Source organism: Lissotriton vulgaris, chromosome 7 (genome assembly GCF_964263255.1).
Source record: "Lissotriton vulgaris chromosome 7, aLisVul1.2, whole genome shotgun sequence".
Classification (NCBI taxonomy): domain Eukaryota; kingdom Metazoa; phylum Chordata; class Amphibia; order Caudata; family Salamandridae; genus Lissotriton; species Lissotriton vulgaris.
The window spans coordinates 87,465,196-87,489,315 of NC_141695.1; the positions used below are offsets into that span (position 1 = coordinate 87,465,196).

General features: G+C 45.9%; 1 pseudogene across 1 annotated transcript in view; it reads left to right on the top strand.

Moving 5' to 3' along the window:
• Nucleotides 1-2,801: 2,801 nt before the first annotated feature.
• Nucleotides 2,802-24,120, top strand: part of LOC147700857 (uncharacterized) — a 141,726-nt pseudogene continuing 120,407 nt past the window's right edge. Inside the window, exons 1-2 of the transcript XR_015297414.1 lie at nucleotides 2,802-2,980; nucleotides 20,429-20,555. The product of XR_015297414.1 is annotated as an uncharacterized LOC147700857 (transcript). The remainder of the gene's footprint in view (nucleotides 2,981-20,428; nucleotides 20,556-24,120) is intronic.

The window sequence follows — 24,120 nt, forward strand, 5'->3', positions numbered from 1 at the left end:
GAAATGTTTACTATGTTTTGTAAGAACTCGGACGTTTACTCAGGCACATGTCACTTTAATGGATAATGAATAATGTATAATGGTTAAAGCATTAGTTTAAACATCCTTTAGTAAAATGCATTTTACTGTAATATTTCTTTTTAATTATTGCTACTAGTCTGTACGTGAAACTTTGATCTATTTGAGTATTTACTAAATAATGTTGTCTCGTCTGTGTATCTCAATGTGGGTTAATATACGGAATGTGCAATGAAACCTTTTTAATTTAGTAGGGTATCTGATATACTTGAATTATGTTGATTTTATGTTAAATGTCATTGAATGTATTATTCTCTCTGATTATTGTTGCTTTTATGGTTGTGTCATGCAAACCGAATAAAGCTTTCTAAACTGAACTGACTGGGGGTGAGTGTTTGATTGGCTCAAACGCTCCGTCCATCATCCCCTTTTGTATCTCCTTCTAACCACAGCTCCACCTCGGGTCCCCACCTCTCCTCTCTCCCCTGCCACCGCCACTTCACTCTTTCCGCCTTTACACCCCTCCCACCTGCTCTCTCCATTCCCAGCCTAATTCATTAATGCTTCTCGGCATGAGAAGGCACAAGGCTGTCTGTCTGGGTGGCACAGGGGGATTTCTCCAGCGAAATTAATTGCCCGCTAGGAGGCTGTTTACAATTAGCTACAAGACCAAGCTGGGGCTCTTAAGTCTCACCGAGGAAATTACAACAGTAATTGATTTTCAATCCGCGATTGCTCTGCCAAGAAATCAACAATCAGCCACTTTCAGCTCTCGAGTTGTGGTACCACGCGGGTGGACGGCGTCCCCCCACTTATTTTAGCGGGGTGACGCCATCCCGCCTGCCAAACAGCTGGACTTCACTCTTTGGCCTCTCTGGGACGAGGAGCTCGGCACCGTTCGCGACGTCACTTCCGGTCGTGAATTCACTTCCGGTGACAGCGTCCCCCCACTTCTTTTTTACGACTTGTGCCCTGGTCACTTTCATCTGCAGTCTTTCAGAGGCCTGTTTGTATTCTCCACTCTCAAAATGATGAGTGGTTATAAATGATAATTCCTGGCCGGGGTACGACAAGCCCTGCACGCAAACTTTATTTATTTATTTATTTATGAATTTTGTAGAGCGCACAGCTACCCCCATCGGGGGTGTCCCGGCGCTAAGACTGTCAGCAGGAGAAGGAGGATCTATCTAAATAGATGAAAAAAGCCACGTTTTCAAACGGCTATGGAACAGTGCTTCGGATGGGGCAAATCTGAGGTCTAAAGGTAAGCTGTTCCAATGTTTGGCAGCTAGGACAGCAAAGGCTCTGCCACCCATTCTTGTGCGACGGAAGCGTGGCACAAACATGAGACGTAGGTTTGCCATCAATTTAGAATTCAAGTTTGAAGCTACTTAGAGGGAAGAGGCATTCCGCCACCCGAATAAAAGTTCATTTCTCCTCAGAGTTTCATTGGCCAAAAGAAAGAAGATGTTGGGTATTTAAGGTTTTTCCAGTGTAGTCCTTGCTTTATTTTGGCTTGTGGTTGCAGGTGGGGCCCTCTGGCACTTATTTTCGGAGACCTGGACTTATTTCTAATCATCAGACTTGACCTATGTCAAGAGTGAGAACGAAAGCAAAGGGTAAAAGCAGGAAGAAGAAAACGATGGAAAACAGTGACAAATGGTGAATGCAGAGATAAACAAGCATCTGTAATGCAACAGGTCTCGTATTTACGCGAGTTTTAGCTATTGGCATTGTAAATGACAATGCTTTTTATTTATGTTTTAAAAACGAAAATGCGAGACCTATTGCATTGCAAATGCTTGTTAATGACACTCTTTGTGCTCACAGTCACAGAACACCAAACCAGGTGGCTTATATCGGTTATCATGGTTTGTCAAGAAGTAACTACTTTGGCAATGGCAAGAAAAGAAAGACTACAACAACAGGGTTCACTTGAACGATGGTGGTACGAGGGTCTCAAACATTTATCAACGGGATTCCAAGTAAACCAAGGTATGATAATGGCAGTCCCCAAGACAACATACTATATTGTAATACGAACTGGAGGGCCTTACTGATTATATATCTTAACTGCCTGGTAATTTCACGTCTCATAAAATAACATGCCGTTTTAAATTTCACTGACTGGGGGCAAACAGCAAGAGATATAAAATTGAGAAGTGAATAGGAAAACAATGGTTACAGAAAGAAGATATGTAAACACCACGTTTCACCAGTATCGTATAGTAACTTTACACAGAAACCATTGCAATTCCAAGATGGCCGCCGCATTAGAAAACTAAGAAGATCTTTTTCCAAACCAGGAAGCTGGAAAAGAGATATTTTGGGGGAAGATTCACTTTTCGCAGCGTCAAATTTGGGTGTGAGTCTTATTTACCTTTGTCGCTGCCACTTGAGTAGTTTACCTCGAAGACTGAGAAGTTTCCCTCCTTTGTCTTTTACATGTAATTGTACAACATAAATACAATGCTTTAACGTTTGTTTATAAGTACCGCTTCTCAATACCCATTCCAGCAGATAATGAATACGTTGCGTGTCTCTCTTCTATCACATAGCTTAGTCAAGCATTGTAAACTCAAACTACAACTCCCAGAATGCATTGGTTTGTTGATTTGTAAATCCAAGACTGCGGACATCGTTTGCCTGCTGACATCAATCCGTAGGCTCGCCTTTTCTACCCTGACGGTCCTCGGCTCTGAGTAGAGTCTGGGGGAGTAGTGTCAGCGGCTCGGAGCAGCCTCAGAGGGCAGGGGGTTGCATTGCATCCTGTAGATCTTCAATGGAGGGATGTGGGGCCCGCGCGCCTGCTGCACAGACCGGGCTGCAGAGGATGCGAGCATAGAGCTTACATGGAAGGATTCTAACCAGGGCATTAATCACCGCCTCCCCTCCCCCTCCATAACAGACACTCAGCAAGAAAAGCACTATGAAAATCAGGCACGAAACCTCCCCGAATAAGGTGAGTGATGCCCTGTGAGTTAAAGCTTTGCATGTGAAACCCAGAGCTCCCTGCTCTGCAAAGGCAGTGCACTAATACGATTATTAATAACAGTAGTACAGCTGTCTTTGCCATCTACGTTTTTACCTGGTAATGGTGCACAGTGCAGCAAAAACAACGTGTTTGCTGTTGTAAAGGTGTGCACTGTGTTTTTATAAAGAAGACAATGTCATAAACATGTATAAAGTAGCATATTCTTCACAAAAAAACTAGCAAGCAAACTTACCCATTTCATTAAAAAGCAAAATGCCACAAAAAACTGAAACTCTTTCTCCCCATTTTTCTAGCTTTCGAGGACTAAAGCGGGACTATTTCCATGTCATTTTCTGTTTTGCCCCTTTTAGAAAAATCGGGTTTGTGCCCTGATCTATGCATTATAAATGCAATGCATTTCTATGGGAACATCCATCGATCCGTTTGTAAGGCCTCCTATAGAAAGCAAAATGAAGATCACACAATTTGATAAAAAAACAGAAAGCAGGATTATGAACACTAGGTCTCCTAGTTGTATAAGAGTGACTGCAGCACCGTCTCAAGGTGTTTAGTAAAAGGGTTTTATTATAAATGAAGTAAATAATACGCAAAGATAGCCTCGACTGAAGTTAAGATTACCAAACGTTTCTGTTCGTAAACAACTAAGAAACAAGCATTTACAATGCAACGGTTTCGCCTTTGAAAAAGTTTGAGCTATAGGTATTGTAAATGACAAAATTTGTATTTATGTGTTGGTTTTGAAAACAGATAAATAAATGGCATTGTCATTTACATTGCCAATAGCTTAATCTCTCGCAAATGTGAGACCTATTGTACCCTACGGACGAGCTCAGCAGACAGCAATTACTACCACACACACACACACACACACACCCAGAGCCAGCCACACACACCCAGAGCCACACACACACTGGAGCAGTCGCACACACACACACTCTGGAGCAGTCACATACACACACACACTGGAGCAGTCACACACGCACACATTCTGGAGCAGTCACATACACACACACATACACACACTGGAGCAGTCACACACACTGGAGCAGTCGCACACACACTCTGGAGCAGTCACATACACACACACACACACTGGAGCAGTCATACACACACATACTGGAGCAGTCACATACACACACACTGGAGCAGTCACATACACACACACTGGAGCAGTCACACACACGCCCACTGCTCTCTTTAACCACTACTGTGCATATATACAATCATGTCCATAACTGATTAACAAATCAGGCTTCAACTTCTAGATACTACATCTTACAGGCTAACAAAACTTTATAAATAACTAGACCAAAGAACTCTTAGTAATCTACAAAGAGTTCTTCCTCTCCCTCCACCATTCTTCGTGTCGTTTAAACTATACTACGTTGTACCTACCTACCTTCATTTTGTTTTGTGGCATAATCAACACTTGGCACAAATACATCCCCTACTGAATTCACCAGTTTAAAACTGACATATGCAAGCCATCATGCACATCTTCATCAACACTATTGCGACCATGTGTTCCCTAAACATTTTCAAGCTGCAGAGGTCTGTATCAGAAAGAGTCTCTCTGCCCAACTGTATACCAATATCAGGCCTGGCCTCGGGTGAAGTTATTGAAAATGTGTCAAAAGCACCTTTCCCTGCTCACTTAACACAGAACCTTTTCAAATGCGACTTTCTGTCGCTTGACTGGAAAGATCTTCTTTTCTTATCTAGCCACAAAACACTCAAACGTCATTTCACCCCAATTGCACTAAATCTCTAAACAGGTGTCTTTTTTGTTAACAACAACATGTTTTGTCTATCCATTTTAAAAAAGATTTCAGCAGATGTATTGTCTATAAAACCAGTGAGTGCCAGGGTACTCCATGGTAAAGGTGTAGTTCCAGAAAAATACAAATAAATAAAGACATCGCCTTACTTAAAACCAATTCAGAATTGCCTAAACTGTCGTGCAAAGTGGCAGTCATTTTAGGGACTGTAAATGTAAATGTATTGGCATTTATATAGCGCACTACTTACCCGTAGGGTCCCAAGGCGCTTCGACCGCTGCAAAACCCTTCCTGGCTTCCCTGAGAGATGGTCCCTTAATGGGTATCTCCAGGGTGAGACCAGGCATCCCCGGCGGTCTGGTGGGGCCGTTAGTGAAGATGAGGCAAGCTAATGCCCAGAGTTGCCGAGTGTGATCGCTGATCAGAGTGGGCACCGAGGCGAGAGAATTATCGAGTCCGCTGACCCTGGTCCAGAAACCTGCCGCGCCGGGAATCGAACCCTGGTCCCGGGCCGTCCTCTGCTCTCGGGTCTGCCGCCTCTAACCAGTGAGCCACACTACTTCACTACAGGGACTGTGACTTACTTTTCATTGACGGCCTTGAACGACATAAAGAAACATAGAAGGGGGCGGGGGGAGGGGGGGGTCAGAGAAAAACGGAAAATGGTGATAAAAAGGAGAAAGCAGTGATGAAGAGGCAGAACCTGCAAAAGTGAGATGAAGGAATTGCAAGGTGTTAGAATGGGGTGGAATGGAGTTTGCACAGCCTTGTTTTTCGAAAATCACAGCATTTGGAAGCTGTGCCATTACAAACAATCTTTGAGCCCTTGAACTTTAGGAGGTGGGGGGGGAAGAAGTGAATCACACACACAAAATAAGCACTTCTCCCTTTCCCATTCACTTTTAACATTCTTTTGTCCATGCTAAGTACTGTCGAGATGCTGCGAGGAAGCATGAGTGTGAAAGGCACTGCCAGGAAACGGAGGCCAGAACTCTTCCTTCCTCTGCTCGCCTACTGCAGTGGCAGTTTAAGAAGCATTGCCCACCTACCGTGAGTACACCTTTCAGTAAACTTTGAGAAGAGAGAGCCTTCTGGACAGCTTCAGAAACCACCAAGCCTTTCAGGCATGGGGTCTCTGCCGTCTCCAGCTTCCGATGGTCGCTATCATGGGACTTTCTGACATCACGATGACGTCATCAGAGGAGACGTCACCTGACGGATACTGCGGCCCGTGAGGCTCTTATGTGACAAGACTGCCTTTCATAAGCAGCAATTGATAGACCTTGTTCAAATGTAATTCGAAAGAGCGATAGCGCGCTTTATTAGGGGGTGTGGGGGACAAGGTATTTATGTCTCCCCCACGCCTCCGAGCAGTCTCTTTTGTTCGCACTGCCCTCGATGTTGCTGTCCCCTGACGCTGTTTTGTTGCCCTCTGGTCGCGTGCATCTTGGCGGGCCAGAGGCCTGGTCTGGCGTCGGAGTGCTGTTTCCGCCGGGCCAAGGCTTGGCTTTGCTTGCGGTGAGTCGGTTGCTGTAGTTTCTGTTAATTTTGCCGTTTCGGGTGAGGGGACAGCGGGGGTTCAGAGGCCAATGCCGTGCTCCAGTGCCCAGTCGTGGGTATTTGGGGGCATGTGTGCTGGGCTCGCGTGGGAGCTGGTCCGGGAACCCATGGAGAGGCTTTGGATGGCGTGAAGTAGCTTTCCGCCACGCTGGAGCGAGTGATGTGTTCTTTCCTTTTTTCATGGTGCGCTATGTAAAGCTGAGGTATGTGGGACCGCTGGGGTTGTTAATAATGTTAGCTCCGATGTCGGGGTGTGGAGCAGTTTAAGTTGGTGCTTTCTGTTCCGCAGCATTAGTTGTGTTTGGGCCGGAGGGCTCAACGAGTTTTTCGGCTGCGCCCTAACGGACACGGGGACTGCTGGGATCCTGCTGCGAAGTCCGTCCGTCCGAGTCCGAGAGACCTACATTATATTTGCCCGCATGGAGGTTTTGCACATTATGCCCGATACTCGCTGTAATTTTAAAACTGTTTAATTGTTTTTACATGGCGAATTCTACACTTCCACTCAGCTGTCCCTGTAACTAAGCATGAAGTTTACCGCAGGGTGTTCCCTGGACTTCCGTTACTTGGGCAGGCATGCTGGTGGGAGTGAGGTCAGCGGGATTTCTCTATTGCCTGCCTGATAATTTTGTCGTGCTACCGGACAGACTTTGATCAGTGAGCAGATCATTGTAAGTGTAGGGCGAGGTTGTATTCCTATTTCAGGGATGGTTATCTGGAGCGCAAAGGCTTCATTGAAGTGGGACTGCAGACTTTTAGGCTTCGGCCACAATACTAGGCAAACCTTGGGTGGCCAAATGTCGTTCTGCTTGCTCGTGTATGTGCTATCTCCGGGTGTGGTAGGCTTTTTCAACACGTGGTAGTGCTGGCGGCCTGGCGTTAGTAGCGCGGGTGTTTTGAGGGGCCTCATCATGTGCGTGTGTTTTCTTGAGAAACCCCTCTCGCTTTGCTTCACCCGGTTGCGGCTCCTGCTACCCGTAGCTGTGCTTGGGAGCTAGGGTTCTCGTTTCCCTGAGCCCCCCCCCCCCCCACCCAACAGGAGGAGCTGAGGCGGGGTGAGTTCCTTTTCTCCGTTGTTTGTTCAAGCGCTGATTACACTTATCCTTCAAGTAGTTTCTTGGCAAGTTAGCGGCAAACTCCGAGTTTTCACGCAGTCGGGCTGTGTGGGGTTGGGTAGGCACAGTTTATTTATGTTAGTTATGCGTTTTATATAGCGTGGTCTTGAAACCTACACAGCTCGATTTTTATGAGCTCCGATAGTGTCTCTCTCACACACACACACAGCGGGCGGGAGGGGGGCAAAAACAAAGACACGGACAGCGGGCGGGAGGGGGGTGAAAAAGACACGGACAGCGGGAGGGGGCGAAAACAAAGACACAACACAACTTACCTCATAAAGGAGAGAACAAACATTCAAGTCAGGTCCCGGGCCGGCAGCCAATCACAGCGCGGCCCGGGGAATGACGTCACGGGGGTGTCCCGGCCGGCAGATTCGGGGGCGTGTTTTTCGCCCTCTCCCCTTCCCATTGGCTGGAAGGTAAAATTCCAGCCAATGGGAAGAGGAGAGGGCGGTACTTAAAAAAAGACACAGAAACGCCCCCGAATCGCGTTTTCACCGGGAAAGCTTGATTGACAGCCTCTTTCTTCCAATGGCTAGCCTCCATTTAAGGAGCTAGCCAATGGAAGAAGGGGCGGGTTCAAGTCCCCCATATAGTAAACAATAGCTTTCGACTGGGAGGGTCAAGGTCGAAACCTAAAAACTGCAGTTAAATCAAAATTGTGGTTAAAAAACACTAATGTGTATTTAAAAGCTTTGAAATGCACTTAAAATACACTTAAAAAGAAGTTATGGTGAAAAATCCAAATCTAAAAAACAGCACTTACGTTTAGCTGCAATAAGTTACACAGCCGCCATGCAAACCATAACTCGCACACCAAATGGTTTATGCAACATCACTATTTTGCCACTACGTACGTACAAACCATTCTAAGGAATTCATCCATTGCAGACCAGCGGAAATGTAAAAAAAAATTAATTTAATTTAATCAAACGAAAAGTACAATACATTACCGATAGCAAAATACCATACCGAATGTGGTGAATGACATAAGGAAAAGTGGTCAAAGGTTCAGACATCTTATCTCAAACTTCCGCTTTCCCAAATACAAACAATCAACGTGGCTACGGACTGTCAGACATTAACAAAAGATCTTGTTTAACAAAAGATCTTGTGAATATAATACAAATGTAATGGTTTAAAAGCGATTCCTCCACGAAAATGCGACCATCAACAACATACTTAAACTCGGCAGTCATTGGGAACCTTAAGAAAAAAAATGCTGCAAACCTCAATTGGCAAGCGCTGGAAAACATACACAGACGTACAGAGGGAAAAAAAGTCAGAGGTTACGAATGTAAAGGTTACGTGCAGTACTGTTGCTTTAATGCATGCCCTTGTCAGAGACAACACCCCTGTCACACCTTCAGAAACAGCACGTGCTTTTAGTACTGACTACAGAGTGACGCGACATCGCCCCGGAGATACAAACTAACCTAAACACAATACGTCTTCAGCCACACAGCCCTACACTCAGACAAGTAACACCGGTATTCACAAGTCATGTGACCCCTGTCAATCATGAAGTGTCTTCCCTGCCGTACTCTTTCACTAAATTATTCCTTTTTACTTTGACAGTAAAATTACAGCTTTCAGTACAGGTTGGAAGACGGTTTACATATATGTAAACCTTTCATGTCACGCAGTAGCGTCAGGCTATTGTTCTGTGACGGTATAGCTATTATGTATCTTCTTACACGCACAGTGACATTACATTTCCCGTGAACAGAAAGCACGAGCGAGCTTTACTATGACCTAATTCAAGCGTAATGTATTTTAATCAAACCCAGAATGATGAAATGCTGAGTCGGTCATAAAGACGAAAAGAGTCGACAGCGAGTTCTACATTGCGCTGTTTTCTTGGTTAAAGCCACCGAGCTATATATATCCCAGAACAAGAGAACGCCATACAGGCTGGAGACAGGTTACGAACTAAACATACGTAGTATCACTTCCCAAAGGCCACAAAGCCTCCTTTTAACACTGGGACCCAGGTGATCACTGACGTGCCTACACGTTCACGGCAGGAGGTCCACGGGGGATACTAGGGAAAACACGCCCTGAATGCTACCTACCACGCATAATATGTAGCGTAGATTATTCACCCGCTCCGTCCACAGACACGCCATCGAACTCTGGAACCTTCTAGACGCCACAGCCCCTGACGTTGCCTTCCTCACGGAGACCTGGATGAACGCCTCTTCAGCTCCCGACATCGCCATCGCTATCCCAGAGGGCTACAAGATCGTCCGGAGGGACCGAAACGCCAACCAGATGGGAGGAGGCATCGCCATCATCCACAGGAACACCATCCGTCTCACGACCAGCACCGACAACACCCTGACCAGCGCCGAACACCTGCATTTCCAGATCCACACCAACCCGAACACCACCCTCAGAGGCACCCTGATCTACCGACCCCTGGGACCACGCACACAATTCAGCGAGGACATCGCCGACTTCGTCAGCCCGCATGCCCTCCCCTCCGCTGACTACATCCTCCTGGGAGACCTCAACTTCCATCTGGAGAACAACAACGACCGCAACACCAGCACCCTGCTCGACAACCTCGCCAACCTGGGACTCAAGCAACTGGTGTCCACCCCCACCCACCTCGCCGGACACACACTCGACGCAGTCTTCTCTTCCAGCACAGACATCGACTTCAGCCACGCCACAGAGCTTCAATGGACGGACCACAGCTGCGTCCACTTCACCTTCAAGAGAACGACGACCCACCAACACCAGCAACAGGCCGCCCGCAGAAGCTGGAACAAGATCACAGCAGACCAGCTCGCCACCTCCCTGAGCCAGCACCCTCCTGCCAGCTCAGCGAACCCCAGCCAGGCCGCCGACAACCTCACAAAGTGGATCAGCAACTGCGCGGACGAACTCGCCCCACTGAGGACCCCGCCTAGCAGACCCGGCAGCAAGAAGGCCCCTTGGTTCACCGACGAACTCAAGAGCTCCAAGAAGAACTGCCGAGCCCTCGAGAAAGTCTGGAGAAGGGAACCGACACCGGACAACAGGACCTCCTTCAAACTTGCCACCCGGAAACACCACCAGCTGATCCGCGCCGCCAAGAAAACAGCATTCAAGGACCGGTTGGACAACAACGCACACAACTGCAAGGAACTCTTCAACATCGTGAAAGAGCTTTCCAACCCCAGCGCAGGAAACAACGACATCACCCCATCGCAAGACCTCTGCAACTCCCTCGCTTCATACTTCCACAACAAGATCGCGGACATACACAACAGCTTCAACAACCAACCAACGCACACCATGACCGAACAACCACCCCCCACCACCACCCTCCACGCCTGGACCCCGATCAGCACCGAAGACACCATCCGCACGATGAACTCCATCCACTCCGGATCACCGACCGACCCCTGCCCTCACCACATCTTCAACAAGGCCGACGCTGTCATCGCACCCCACCTGCGAGACATCATCAACACATCCTTCGACACCACCATCTTCCCTGAGAGCTGGAAATACGCCGAACTCAGCGCTCTACTCAAGAAACCAACAGCGGACCCCACCGACCTCAAGAATTACCGCCCCATCTCGCTCCTCCCGTTTCCAGCCAAAGTCATCGAGAAGACCGTCAACAAGCAGATGGCCGCCTTCCTCGAGACGAACGGATCCCTCGACCCCTCACAGTCCGGCTTCCGAGCCAATCACAGCACCGAGACCGCCCTCATCGCCGCCACCGATGACATCCGAGCCCTGATGGACAATGGAGAAACAGCGGCCCTCATCCTCCTAGACCTCTCCGCGGCATTCGACACGGTCTGCCACCGCACCCTAGTACGGCGCCTCAGCAACATCGGAATCCAGGACAAGGCGCTGGAATGGATCATCTCCTTCCTCGACGGAAGAACACGGAGGGTCTGCCTACCACCGTACAAGTCAGAGGCCTCCGAAGTCATCTGCGGCGTCCCCCAAGGATCATCTCTGAGCCCCACCCTCTTCAACGTCTACATGAGCCCCCTCGCGGCCATCGTACGCAAACACAACCTCAGCATAATCTCCTACGCCGACGACACCCAGCTGATCCTCTACCTGACCAACGACCCCGCCGCCGCCAGAGCCAACCTGCACGAAGGGATGAAAGAGGTAGCCGAGTGGATGACGACCAGCCGCCTGAAACTGAACTCGGACAAGACGGAGGTCCTCATCCTGGGCTCCTCACCCTCCGCCTGGGACGACTCCTGGTGGCCTCCCGCCCTGGGCACCGCACCCAAACCGACAGACCATGTACGCAACCTGGGCTTCATCCTGGACTCCTCCCTCTCCATGACCAGGCAAGTCAACAACGTCTCCTCGGCGTGCTTCAACATCCTACGCATGCTGCGGAAGATCTTCTGGTGGATCCCCACCGAGACCAGGAAGACCGTCACCCAGGCCCTCGTCACCAGCCGACTGGACTACGGCAACGCCCTCTACGCCGGTACCACCGCCAAGCTCCAGAAGAGACTCCAGCGGATCCAGAACGCCTCAGCCAGACTCATCCTCGACATCCCACGAACCAGCCACATCTCCGGACATCTGAGAGACCTTCACTGGCTCCCCGTCAACAAGAGAATCACCTTCCGCCTCCTCACCCACGCACACAAAGCCCTACACGACCAAGGCCCAAGCTACCTCAACAGCCGAGTCAACTTCTACGCTCCCAAACGCCACCTCCGATCAGCCAACCACGCCCTCGCCGCCGTCCCCCGCATCCGAAGAGCGACTACAGGAGGAAGGTCCTTCTCCTACCTGGCCGCCAAGACCTGGAACTCCCTCCCGACCGACCTGCGCCTGACCCAAGACCACCTCTCCTTCAGGAAGAAGCTGAAGACCTGGCTGTTCGAGCAGTAGCGGCACCCCCCCCCAGCGCCTTGAGACCCTACGGGTATGTAGCGCGCTTTATAAGTGTCACTGATTGATTGATTGATTATTCAATTGAGGCGCTGCACGGCCAGGAGCAAGAGCCGCCCATCGTCTCCCACCCATCCCCATTCACCCACCCTCATGAGAAAACGAACGCTGAAGCCGGCAATGGCCGCCACGCCAAGCTACCATCCCCAGCTTTGGAGACTGAAAACAAAAGCATCATGGTGGGAAAAGACGGCTGTGCGATGCCTCTTTAATGGGAGTGGGCGGCCTCTGCAGCCACACACGCCACACTCATAGGCTAATGGCGGGTGATGTCTGCATCGGCACAGCGCACAAAGCCGCTCACACAGGACAATAAATTATACAACCATCGCCGTGTTTTTTTTCTTTACCTGATCTGCGGACGAGCGGGTTCCCTGCAGATGGACGCTCTTTATCTCCCTTTCGCCGGGTGGATTTATTTATTACATTGATGTATTAGAAGAACGAGGCTGCGATTTGTTCTGTCCGAGGAGGAAGCCCCATCAAGAAGCGTGCCGGATTACTCACGTTTCTCCTGTTTCGTCTCTGACGCGGGGAGACGCCTCCAACAAACCCACGCGACCTTGATCTTCTTGCTTCTCAAGAAATGCTCAATGATTCATTGAGAAAAAAAATTCAATTTAATATTTGTAGCTTGTTCTCTCTACATTCATGAAGTTACACGCTTTTTTTCTTTTCTGAGGTGCACCAGCTGTACATACTTAGATCTTTGACTTTCGTCAATGTTTTGAAATACACTTTTCAGCAAGAGATAAGTAATATAAACTTAGAAAGGGAAGGATTTTTTCTGACTGGAAATTACTGCGTAAACCTGGCCCTGCACAAATGAAACAAAGCAATGCTGTTGCAAGGTTCGCACGTGAAAAAGACACGGACAGCGGGAGGGGGCGAAAACAAAGACACAACACAACTTACCTCATAAAGGAGAGAACAAACATTCAAGTCAGGTCCCGGGCCGGCAGCCAATCACCGCGCGGCCCGGGGAATGACGTCACGGGGGTGTCCCGGCCGGCAGATTCGGGGGCGTGTTTTTCGCCCTCTCCCCTTCCCATTGGCTGGAAGGTAAAATTCCAGCCAATGGGAAGAGGAGAGGGCGGTACTTAAAAAAAAGACACAGAAACGCCCCCGAATTGCGTTTTCACCGGGAAAGCTTGATTGACAGCCTCTTTCTTCCAATGGCTAGCCTCCATTTATGGAGCTAGCCAATGGAAGAAGGGGCGGGTTCAAGTCCCCCATATAGTAAACAATAGCTTTCGACTGGGAGGGGCACTGCTTCGCAGTGCCCCCGCCAAGGTCGAAACCTAAAAAATTCAAAAGCGATGAACTCTGAAATGTAGAAACCTAGTTAAAAGTGACGGCCACATTTTAGGTATATCAATCACAAAGGTGCAAGGATTTATCTATTGGTGTCATTTGCATGCTCTGGGGATAAATTGAGCTTGAAAGGTCACATGTAATTAAGTTTAAACCAGAAAGAGATAAAAATCAAAGTAAGAAATTCTTCACAGCAGAAAGTGAAAAGCAAAAACTAGAGAAACTAGCCGGAATAACTAAGCGGGTGTTATATTGAAAGGATGATGGCCGGGATTCAAGTGAAATAGAAGAATGTGTAAAAAAGTGTAAAAAATATAACTTGCTTGGAGGGCGGGTCACAAAGGCATTATGGTGTAAGTAGAAAGGTACCCCTGTAGTACTCTTTTCCATACTTAACATGCATTTTTGAATTAACCCCCAAATCTCTAAAATGACAAAATAGCAATGTTGAGGGAATATTCATAATCAGAAAGTACAAACAGAAATGACGTTGGCCCTCTTTGCACTTTTACTAACAGATTTGAATGATTCTGTGCTAGTATACAAATGTGTTTAAGAGTATACACATTCCTTTACTGCGCAATTCTTTAAACCACATGCCTTAGGGAAAGTGCTGGATTTTGGAATAGTATAATTTACTATTGTAACTCCAGTCCGCGCTACAGTAGGGGAAAGTGTTGGACGTAAAGTCCAACATCAGTCCAACAATGCTTCCCCAAAGGCAAGTTGTTGTAGCGAATTGCATGGTAAAGGAATGCGCTGCAAAGACGTATTAGTGGTTCGGACTGTGTTGCAAAGGCACATCGTTGCGAGCCGCATTGTAAAGGCCGATTTCCATATACGATCAGTGCTGAGCTTGAACACACCCCACACTATCTCCCTGAAAAGCCTACAACTGCTCCTCAACTTTAACACAGATAGCCAAGTGCTAAAGGAGGTTATATTTTCGCTAGTATGCAGAGCCACATTAGGCCGAACCCATTAGCGAATTACTTTAAACATCACACCTAAGATACAGTAGCCCCCACTTGCCCCCAAAACGTGGTCTGACAAGTAGTTAAGAGTTACAGGTGTACGTTGTTTGTGAATACAACCCTAAAGGTGAATTACATCTAAGACAGTCCCTTTGTCAGCGGCCCTTGATGGCTTCCCTGCTCTGATGGACTTTGTTTTGCAAAACCCTGGGTCACATGGACTTTTTGTTACGTACTTCAGATAAGGTTCATCCTCACAAGTCTCGTGCAGGAGCACAAACATTGGAGAGAACTGTGCCGTACAAACCCCCTTTGGAACCCTACTCCACAGTGGGTTCTTTTTCAAGGACTACTGTAACTAAATGTTGAATAGAAATAGCAGAAAATGTGTACGTATCAACCGGACATGTTCGACACTACACAGCCACATAATTCATAGAGTTGGCCATCATTGTGCTCGCATTAGCATAGATCTTTAACTGCACCCTAAACATCCTAAAGTGCATCAGCATTTCACACACACACCTGACCCTTATAGTTGTAATTCTGCCATTGTGCATCTGTTGTAACTGATTTCTTCTCCATCTGTCTCTCATTTGATGCCGCCTGAGCTATCAAGTGGGTTTGTCGTTGTGCCTTTGATCCTGGACCATAAACTTGTTACAGTGACTTTATAGAACCCATGTCCCTACTGGTAAGGCTTCCTTTTGGCAGTCCGGGGCTTCTACAGGCTTCCGTCGTTTCTATAGCAGACCCCAATCTGGTTCAGCTTGTGATTATTCATTCAGAGGTGCTGCATGATTTTAGAGTTTAGGAGTTAAATCCGGAGTATTTGGCACTTGTTTACATATTTCTGGTGTGTTCAAGTGGTTGGAAGGTACCTTCTGGGAGGGTGAATACTGACCATGGTACCATTTTGTTTGGATCTCAGAAGCTGCTCAAGTGTAGCATACATGATATTAGCACCAGACCTGAATCTGCTGCTTCTGCTTGGCCCGTGCTTGTAATTGAATCGTGCTTTGGGGTGCATATGTAAACGTTTAATCAGATTGTGAAAAATTAATAAAAATATAGAGAAAATGCTAGAACTGAGAGGGTAATAGCTTTTATAACCTCCCATTATAAGTTCCTAGCCATGGATGTCATGGTCTCCATTTTCCAGGGCCAATGACTGTGCTCTCTTGCTTTAGAACAAGGCTTTCCTTTTAAGGATAACCCTTTGTACCAGAAGGTGCTGTGGATGCTGCTCCTCTGCCTGTCTTGACAGACCCCTAGCCAGCCTTCCATGTATTTCTCAAACTCTACTGTACAGCTGGTTCAAGTGGAAGGGACAGATTGACCATCGCATGGCAGTAGGGACCTCAACTACTTTGACAAGCACATCCCTGGGCTCTGGGTAAGGATAGCCTGGAATCACGGATTGTGAACCGTGTGGTCTGGGTACGAGTGCATTCCCATCTTAGGGAATGGATTTATCCCACAATTGTTGAGCATGGTTCAGGACGTGTGCCTGGTGATGACACTTATCTTTCACACTTCATGCCAACAGGTGTGGATGTGAGCATGCCCCAGGGATGCAGAAGTCTGTGTATAATGGACCACAAGTGTAAGGACATCTCGGAAACCAAGCACTCTTGAACAGGATGAACCCATCACACTGAAAGAAATTCTGAATGGGTGTACCGTGTACTGTTAAGTTTTGCTAAAGGGAAAACTCATCTAATGCATATTAAAAGTCCCCAAGTGTGAGGATATCTCAAAAGGGTATCCTTAACTTAAATGTATTTCACACTGGCCTATTGTACTCCTGCTCAAACCCAACATTTTCCAAGATTGTATAAACAACTGATAAAGCTCCCTTCCCTTAGCTCCTGAACACCAAATGCTACACCACAGCTGCCGGAATAATCACATTAATCTCAAGCTGAATTAGACTCTGGCCTGCTATAGAACAGACGGAAGCAAGCGGAGATTCCAGACTGCCCAAATCCTGGCCTTGCTATTATGTTACGTTTTGTATTAATTTATAGTAACGGGTTGTGGTCCAGGATAGCTGAGAGCGGACAGAAAAAAGACAGACACACTCGGTCATGGAATTGTAGCCATAAGCTATAGTTGCATTGTATCAGATAGTGTGTGAACTGCTATAGCAAATATCCTTGGATTTTTAAAAACGTTATTAGTGATGTGTGCTGATGCGAGGCTGTTCACAACTATATACTATATAATTAGTTCATTTATATTCACACATTCACAAAGGAGGCCCTGCAGACACCATTGGGAGTATGGGGAGCTCTGTTCTCTTTGAGGACCTCTGCCACCTAAGCCTTGTCAGATCATTATAAGCCGAGAGCAGAGGATCTGCTGAGACTGGACCTCTAGCTGAAGTGTGTAACATAATACCCTGGTGATCTAGGACTATAGACCACCTCCAGTCAGTCCACAGGGTGGAGCCATCGATGACTGCTGACTACGGTACTGCTATAGAGATGATCCACCCCAAAGTGCAGCCGCACATCTCATGAAGGACCTGAAGCAATATGACCACATCACGGACGCCCTGATAGAACTCTACTGGCTCTCTTTGACATCTGAATCATCAACAGAACAAGTTGCATCACTTGCAAATCCATCAAGATGGAGACACCTCCTACCTGGCTGGCCAGCTCAGTATCTCTGGTGGCTCTCAACACCCTCACAGCCAGGACACCATCAAACTGGAGAGGAAGAAGTGCAAAAAAGGCAGGTGTTTTCCATCTATGAATTTAGTGTCTGGAGGGATATTTCCTTATCCATCAGGACCACCCCAACGCTGCTCCAATTTAGGAAAGAGCCAACAACTCTCCATTTTAAAGAACACTACATAATGATGCAGTAACAGTCCAAAAACCTCCTGTCACATGCTAACTCTGTCTTTGCATTTGACCAAAATTGGGACCCCTACATACATAATATAATTTTTAGTCGTAGGGAAATGGATGTTTGGGGAAAGATAGTACACAAGCAAGTGAATAACTCTTCAAAGAATATTCTAAGCAACGAGACCAATATGATTATTGACAATAAATCATGTGCATTAATTCAAAAGAGAACAACAGAAAAATATGTATCAAAATTAACTTTTATAATTTTTTTGATGTATTTTTTAATTATTGTAAGCAAAATATTTATTTTCTTTAAGAAATAGTTAAAAAACATAAATATAGCAACAACATAATCATATAGCTAAATGACAAAAAAACAATGATGTTACAATTCTTTTTTCAGTTTGGTTTCAGTTGAAATATCCGGTGTCACTGTAGATCGTAGGAAGGCTAGCGGTAGATGAGAACAAGTTCTGGGTTTCAGCTATATAAATATAATAGCTGTACTTAGTGGATGAAGATCTTTTTTTCCACCTGTCACACTACACTTGTGACTCTTTCTCTGTATTGACAAGAATGTATATCATGAACCCAGGAGTAGCGACCAACTTGCCTGTCTTTGTTTTCTGTTTTAATCTAATGTAAAAGATTCCTTGTAATTGATTTGGTAGAGCTTCGAAAAGCCAATAGGTGTCTTTATTGTGCTATAGCTTACAGACGTGTCCACAAATACACACAGGCTATTTGTGCCACATCTCTGTGTGCCCTGCTGCATGGCACTGGAAGCTCCTGGAATCCAAAACAGGGCCCAGGCATAGGAGGCCGAGTAAGAACAGCTTGCACAGAGACAGGACACAAATAAATAAGCAGTTATTGAAGTGGTCTACACGACCAGAGGTGGGGTGCTAACCTTAACAAGTGTCTGGAGCAGGGCTGGACTTCAAAGGAATAACCTCTCACTCTCCAAGCTGCATCGCTAAATACATTTTTGGGACGTCTCACTGTGGTATTTTCTATTCATCTCTTGAATTAGTGGTTATACCCAGATCAGTGTTATGAGCAGGTTGGTGTATTAATTGGGCAGATTACAGGTGAACCATTTACAGCTGATAACGCATAAGAGGTCGACACGTTTTAAAGGTATTTTCCAGACTGGATTATAGATTGTATTGTATTGTATTGTATTTATTTCTTATACCCCGCAACTGCCACCCTACGGGTATCCTAGCGCCTGATAAGGATGTAGTTCGATGAAGCAAACAATACAGGGGTAATTATGTCAGATGAAAAAGACAACCGAACACTATTTGATGGAGCCTGGGAATTAAACTTTGGCGAAGAGCCATGTTTTTAGACTCTTTCTGAATCCTAGCAAGGTGTCGATTTGCCTAATATTCTGGGGTAGCTCATTCCACAGCCTTGATGCCGAAGTACAGAAGGCTCTACCTCCCATCCTTCGTCCTGTTAAGTGGAGTGTTTCACTTTATAACACTTGCATTTCATTGAAATTTACATAATCTGGCCAAATACGGGCAAAATCAATGGAAGATCCAACATAGGGGTCTCCATGAAGTGTGTGCACTAAAGAGTCTCCAATACCACAATGTACCACAAGTCACCCAGTCACCTGCCAGAGTACCGCACACTTACACGGATGTGACCTCACAAAGGAGTCCTGCACACTTTCATGGATGTGACTTCACAAAAGAGTACCACACACTTTCATGGATGTGACCTCACAAAGGGGTACCACACACTTTCACGGATGTGACCTCACAAAGTGGGCATCTCTTTGGCTTTTTATGTTACTTGAGGTTTACTCTCTCAAAGTCTTTATCAAGGTAGAGCGAAGGAGCTCTTGCCAGTCGCCATGAGAGCAAGAGCTTTCCCTCCCCCTTCACAGTTTGGGACAATGCGCCAAAAGAGTGGGCGAGGGCTAACTGGTGGTTAGAGGTTTATTCTGAGCGTTCCACTGAATTGAAGGGTGTACTCCTTTTTTGAGTTATACATTCTCTAGAGTTAGTATTATTTTGCTTATGACCGAATCCAAAAGATCTATGGATTCAGAAATCTACATAGAGCTGGGAATTGATCTGTATTGGGTTCTTATGCTTTAATGTAGAATGTGTTAGAAGTGGCATGTTGATAATCCATGTGGGAGAGGCATTTTATGTGAGCCTGCTTCCCTGTCGGTCCTTGCTGAAGATACTACAATAAACACAAGATCGGAGAGAACTTACCTGACTCCACATCTTCTTTATAAACATCGCTAAAAATGACTTAATAAAAAGCAGTGCGGTCACAAGGAAAATGACACTCCTGCCAAAGATGACTGTCCATGCTAAATTGTGAAATTGATCTTGATAGGTTACCTACTCATAATTTGTGGACCTGTAAAATGTAAAGCTGCACTTAAATGCCCCCCACTATGAACTTTAGGTTGGTTTCGTCCCAAAATAGTCACCCTCCCTTTTTGATAGAACTTGTTTGCCAGTGCCTCTGGTGGCTGCCATCACAATATGCTGTCCTTTTACACATCTATCTCCCTTTACAGTACATTCAGAATATTGAGCCAGAATTTTTCCTTGCATGACATCATTGTCCTATATTGTGATTGCCTGCACTTCTATGACTCACAATGCAGCAGTGACCTAGTGTGGGTGGGCTCTATGATGAGGAGTACGTAGTTGCCTAGAACAACATGCTTTAGGTGGATGATGTGGTGAGAGTTTGTGTACTGAATGTAAGATGGTCTCACATGTAAGGTTATAATGCAAGAGGGATGTTCACAGGTAAGAGGTTGGTCGCCTTCTTTCTGCGCTTGTCTTCAGCGGGTGACACACTCTGTAGTTTGATATGAAATTTCATCTTCCAGACACGAGTAACTTTCCATGATGTTGCTGCCTACTTCTCCGAGGAGGAGTGGAAGACTATGTTCCAGTGGCAGAAGGACCTCTACAAGAACGTGATGAAGGAAGTTCACCAGGCCTTGTTCTCCTTGGGTAAAATTTCACCCTTTGTTGTGTTCTGGAGCAGTTGTGGGTTTTAGACTTTGGGCGAGCACTCAGAATGTGTTGTGTACTAATCCCTTGATCTCAGAGAGTTGTAGTAATGGTTGAAGTTGAAGTGGTCACAGGTGCGGATACAGAGGTGGTCATCAATTTTTTGGACAGGTGTTTTTTAAGGGAAGGCTTTCCAGCTTCCATTTTAACCGATAATGGTGTGCAATTTAAGTCTGATTTGATGAAGAAATGTATGTGTAATTCTGGAATTGAACAAAGATTTACGGCTCTGTACCATCCTAGTGGAAATTCAGTGGTGGAGAGAATGAACAGAGTTTTGAAAGGTGTTCTACAATTAGCCAAGAAAGGAAATAAGAATTGGGATGATGAGCTAAACAAGTTGATTTGGTCATAAAGGGTCACGGTTCATGATACAGTTGGAGAGAGTCCTTTTGGATGGATGAGGGGAAGATTTCCTCATTGTAGGTTGAATCCTGGTTGGATTGGTAGGAGTAAGAAGTATGAATGGGATCCTGATCATGTGAAACAGTCCATCATTAAATCTCAATGTAAGAATAAATTGTATTTCGACACTAAACATGGTACTAAAGATGTGATTATCAAGGTTGGACAGTGTGTTAGAGTCAAGTCTAGTAGGACGTCTGAGAAATTGCAATCTAAATTTTCGGATCCCAGAGTCATTACTTAGGTTATGAGGAACACAGTAGAACTAGATGATGGTACTATTCATCACATGAGTCGCATTGCTTTAGCTGGTAATGCTGCTGATGTGAGGAGAACTTCTCCTGTTAAAGAGAGAAATTACTGGTGGTTGGAAGTTTTATCTAATTTGGAGAGGAAGGATGAGTCTGGAGTTCCGGTTGAGCTCCAAGGGCATGATCAGTTTCCTATGGAGGGTCCAGTAGTTCCTCATTCTTCACAGGGTGATGTTTCTTTTTCCTCTAGTGAAAGGGGATGTGACAATCTTATTAGTAGTGATTTGCGTTGTGTTGATTCCCAAGTTCAACCCCCAGGAGATGATTCTATTTCCAGGGAATCTATGGTTGTTCCTGATGGTGATGTTTTTAACAAATCCACTAGGGTTGGAAGACGTATAGTTACTCCAAAGAAACTTCAGGATTTTGTCTGTTTTTAATGTTAGATTGTTTTTATTTTCCTTTTGTTTTATTTATTTAATTCTTCAGTTAAATTCATCAAGGAAGGGGGATGTGTAGTAATGGCTTATTCCTTTATGGAATATGATGTAGGAATGCTGGGTATGTAATGTACAGAATGTTGTGTGTAGAACCTTGTAGTGTGTTCTCTGTAACCGTGTACAGTTAAGAATGTTATTACTCATTCTTCTGCAGTCAGCTCCACCTGAGCTGCATCTTTCCTTCTTCTGACCTTCAGGATATTCTAATAAAAAGAATACTTCAATCCAACTGCTCAACTATTATTCATTTCAAGATCACTACAAGAGTCCCTAAAGTAAGCCTTCCTGTATTAATATTTCTCACAGTGAATCTGTTGGGTTCCAGCTGTACAAGATGTACTTTTTCTGGAAGCTGTATTTTATGGCCTTTCCACACTAACTTTACTGTCTTCATGCAGGCGATGAAACCTGTGTATCACCCCCATGTGGTCGCATAGCAGATAACTGCCCCAGCACTCCAGGAACTGCTGTCTATGTTAACTTTAAAATGAAGCAATAAGAAAATAGAGAGGCAACAAAAAGAAGAAGAATGTTGGTACAATCTTTCACAAAAAGAGTAATGGTCCTTCAATAGTATACACAGTTCACTTTTATTTCATCCTTGGACATATTCTTTGTACAAGATGATTGGACAAACAGCTAACGCGTTTCGCCCAAGTTGGGCTTCCTCAGGGCAGATGCTCAGAGTGCGCTAGTCTAACAGCGTAGAGTCTAAAGTTCAACAGCAATCTTAAGTGCTTGTAAATTTGAAATCTCCAGCATTTCAAATTGAAGAAAGTTGTGTAGACACAATATATTGAATTATCACAGCAATAAACGCAAAATACCTTTTTAAAATGAAGGAAGGTAGATTGTGGACGTTAAACAAATGTAGAGGATGGGCTGTTAGAGGATGTGTGTCCAAATGTATGGAGTGGGCTGACCCTAGATAATATGCCTACTGTGGGTTTTGGATGATGGCAAACATCAGGTCTAATGTTGGGTGGCAGTAGCAAGGTGTTAATTGCATAGAATGTACAGCCCAAGGTGGGATCTAAAACCGAATTTTCAATCACGTCGGTGATCAGCACTGGATCAAATGTACACGTGGCTGATGGTGAATATTAGACCTAAGGTTGAGGGAGCTGATAGTCCACAAAAGACCTGATGCAGGGCATGGGGTGTAACACAGGCCCCTGCAGTGAAGTAGGCCCCCACCCTTCTGTTCGCCCCCAAGCAATCTTAAATCCTGGAATATCTAGGAGTCCCAAGAGTCTCAGGGACCCCTTATGACTTTTTGCTTGTGTTACACCACCCGCGTAGGGAGCAGCTGATGGTGAACAGTAAATGTGATGTAGGGGGTAGCTGGAGGTGTACCTTTGACCTAATGTAGAAGGGAACTTGTTTGAAGTAGAAATAATGAAGGCCCACGCCAGGTAGGTTGAAGTGCTTCTTTATTCTGGTCATCCACTCTCCTCCTCTGCCTGTGAGCACCAACATTTTAATTGAAGTCTACATGGATCATTGGATACAACACAGAACCTGGTGGCAGGGTTTGTTGCTGCACTGCCTTTCAGTTCTAGAGGAACCGGTCTTTGGTTCTAGCTATACATACTCACTATTGCCCACCTCCTAAGACTAGCTCCTATGTTAGCCTCAATGATATACCAGAACTTTTATACACACAATGGAGAGGCAACGTGTACTATGAGATTAATGCTTCAGATGCAGTACATAAATTAACAGTAGATAACAGGAGTGACGAATCTCCAACACAGATGGCGTAGTATTCAAAATGCTTTTATTGGTATTTCATGTAATCCACAGCCTACGCGTTTCGCCCACACGGGCTTCTTCAGGGCTGCAAATGATATATGTACAATATAAGAGACTTCTCAATGCATCTTTAACGGAGTCCCATGTATTACAGGAATGGAAGCATGCGATGGTTGTCCCTCTTCTAAAGAAGGCAGGAGCGGACATGTCCAACCTTGCTAACTTTAGACCCATATCTTTGTTACTTGTCCTCTCAAAAGTGCTGGAAAGGCATGTCAACACTCAGCTAAATCATCTTGTGGAAAGCTCGGGATTCCTACATCCTTCCCAGTCCGGCTTCCGAGCGCACCATTCCACCGAGACCGCGCTCCTTGGGGTGACGGAGAGGTTACGGCACGGTATCTATCACGGATAGACATCTACACTCATCCTTTTGGATTTGAGTGCTGCATTCGATACCGTGTCCCACTCCATCCTTTTGAACTCTCTCCGATCCCTGGGAGTAGATGGTTCTGCGCTAGCCTGGATTGCCTCCTTTTTAAGTGATTCAGAAAAAAGGGGTGGTGATGAACAGAGTGTCTGAATTAAGCAGAC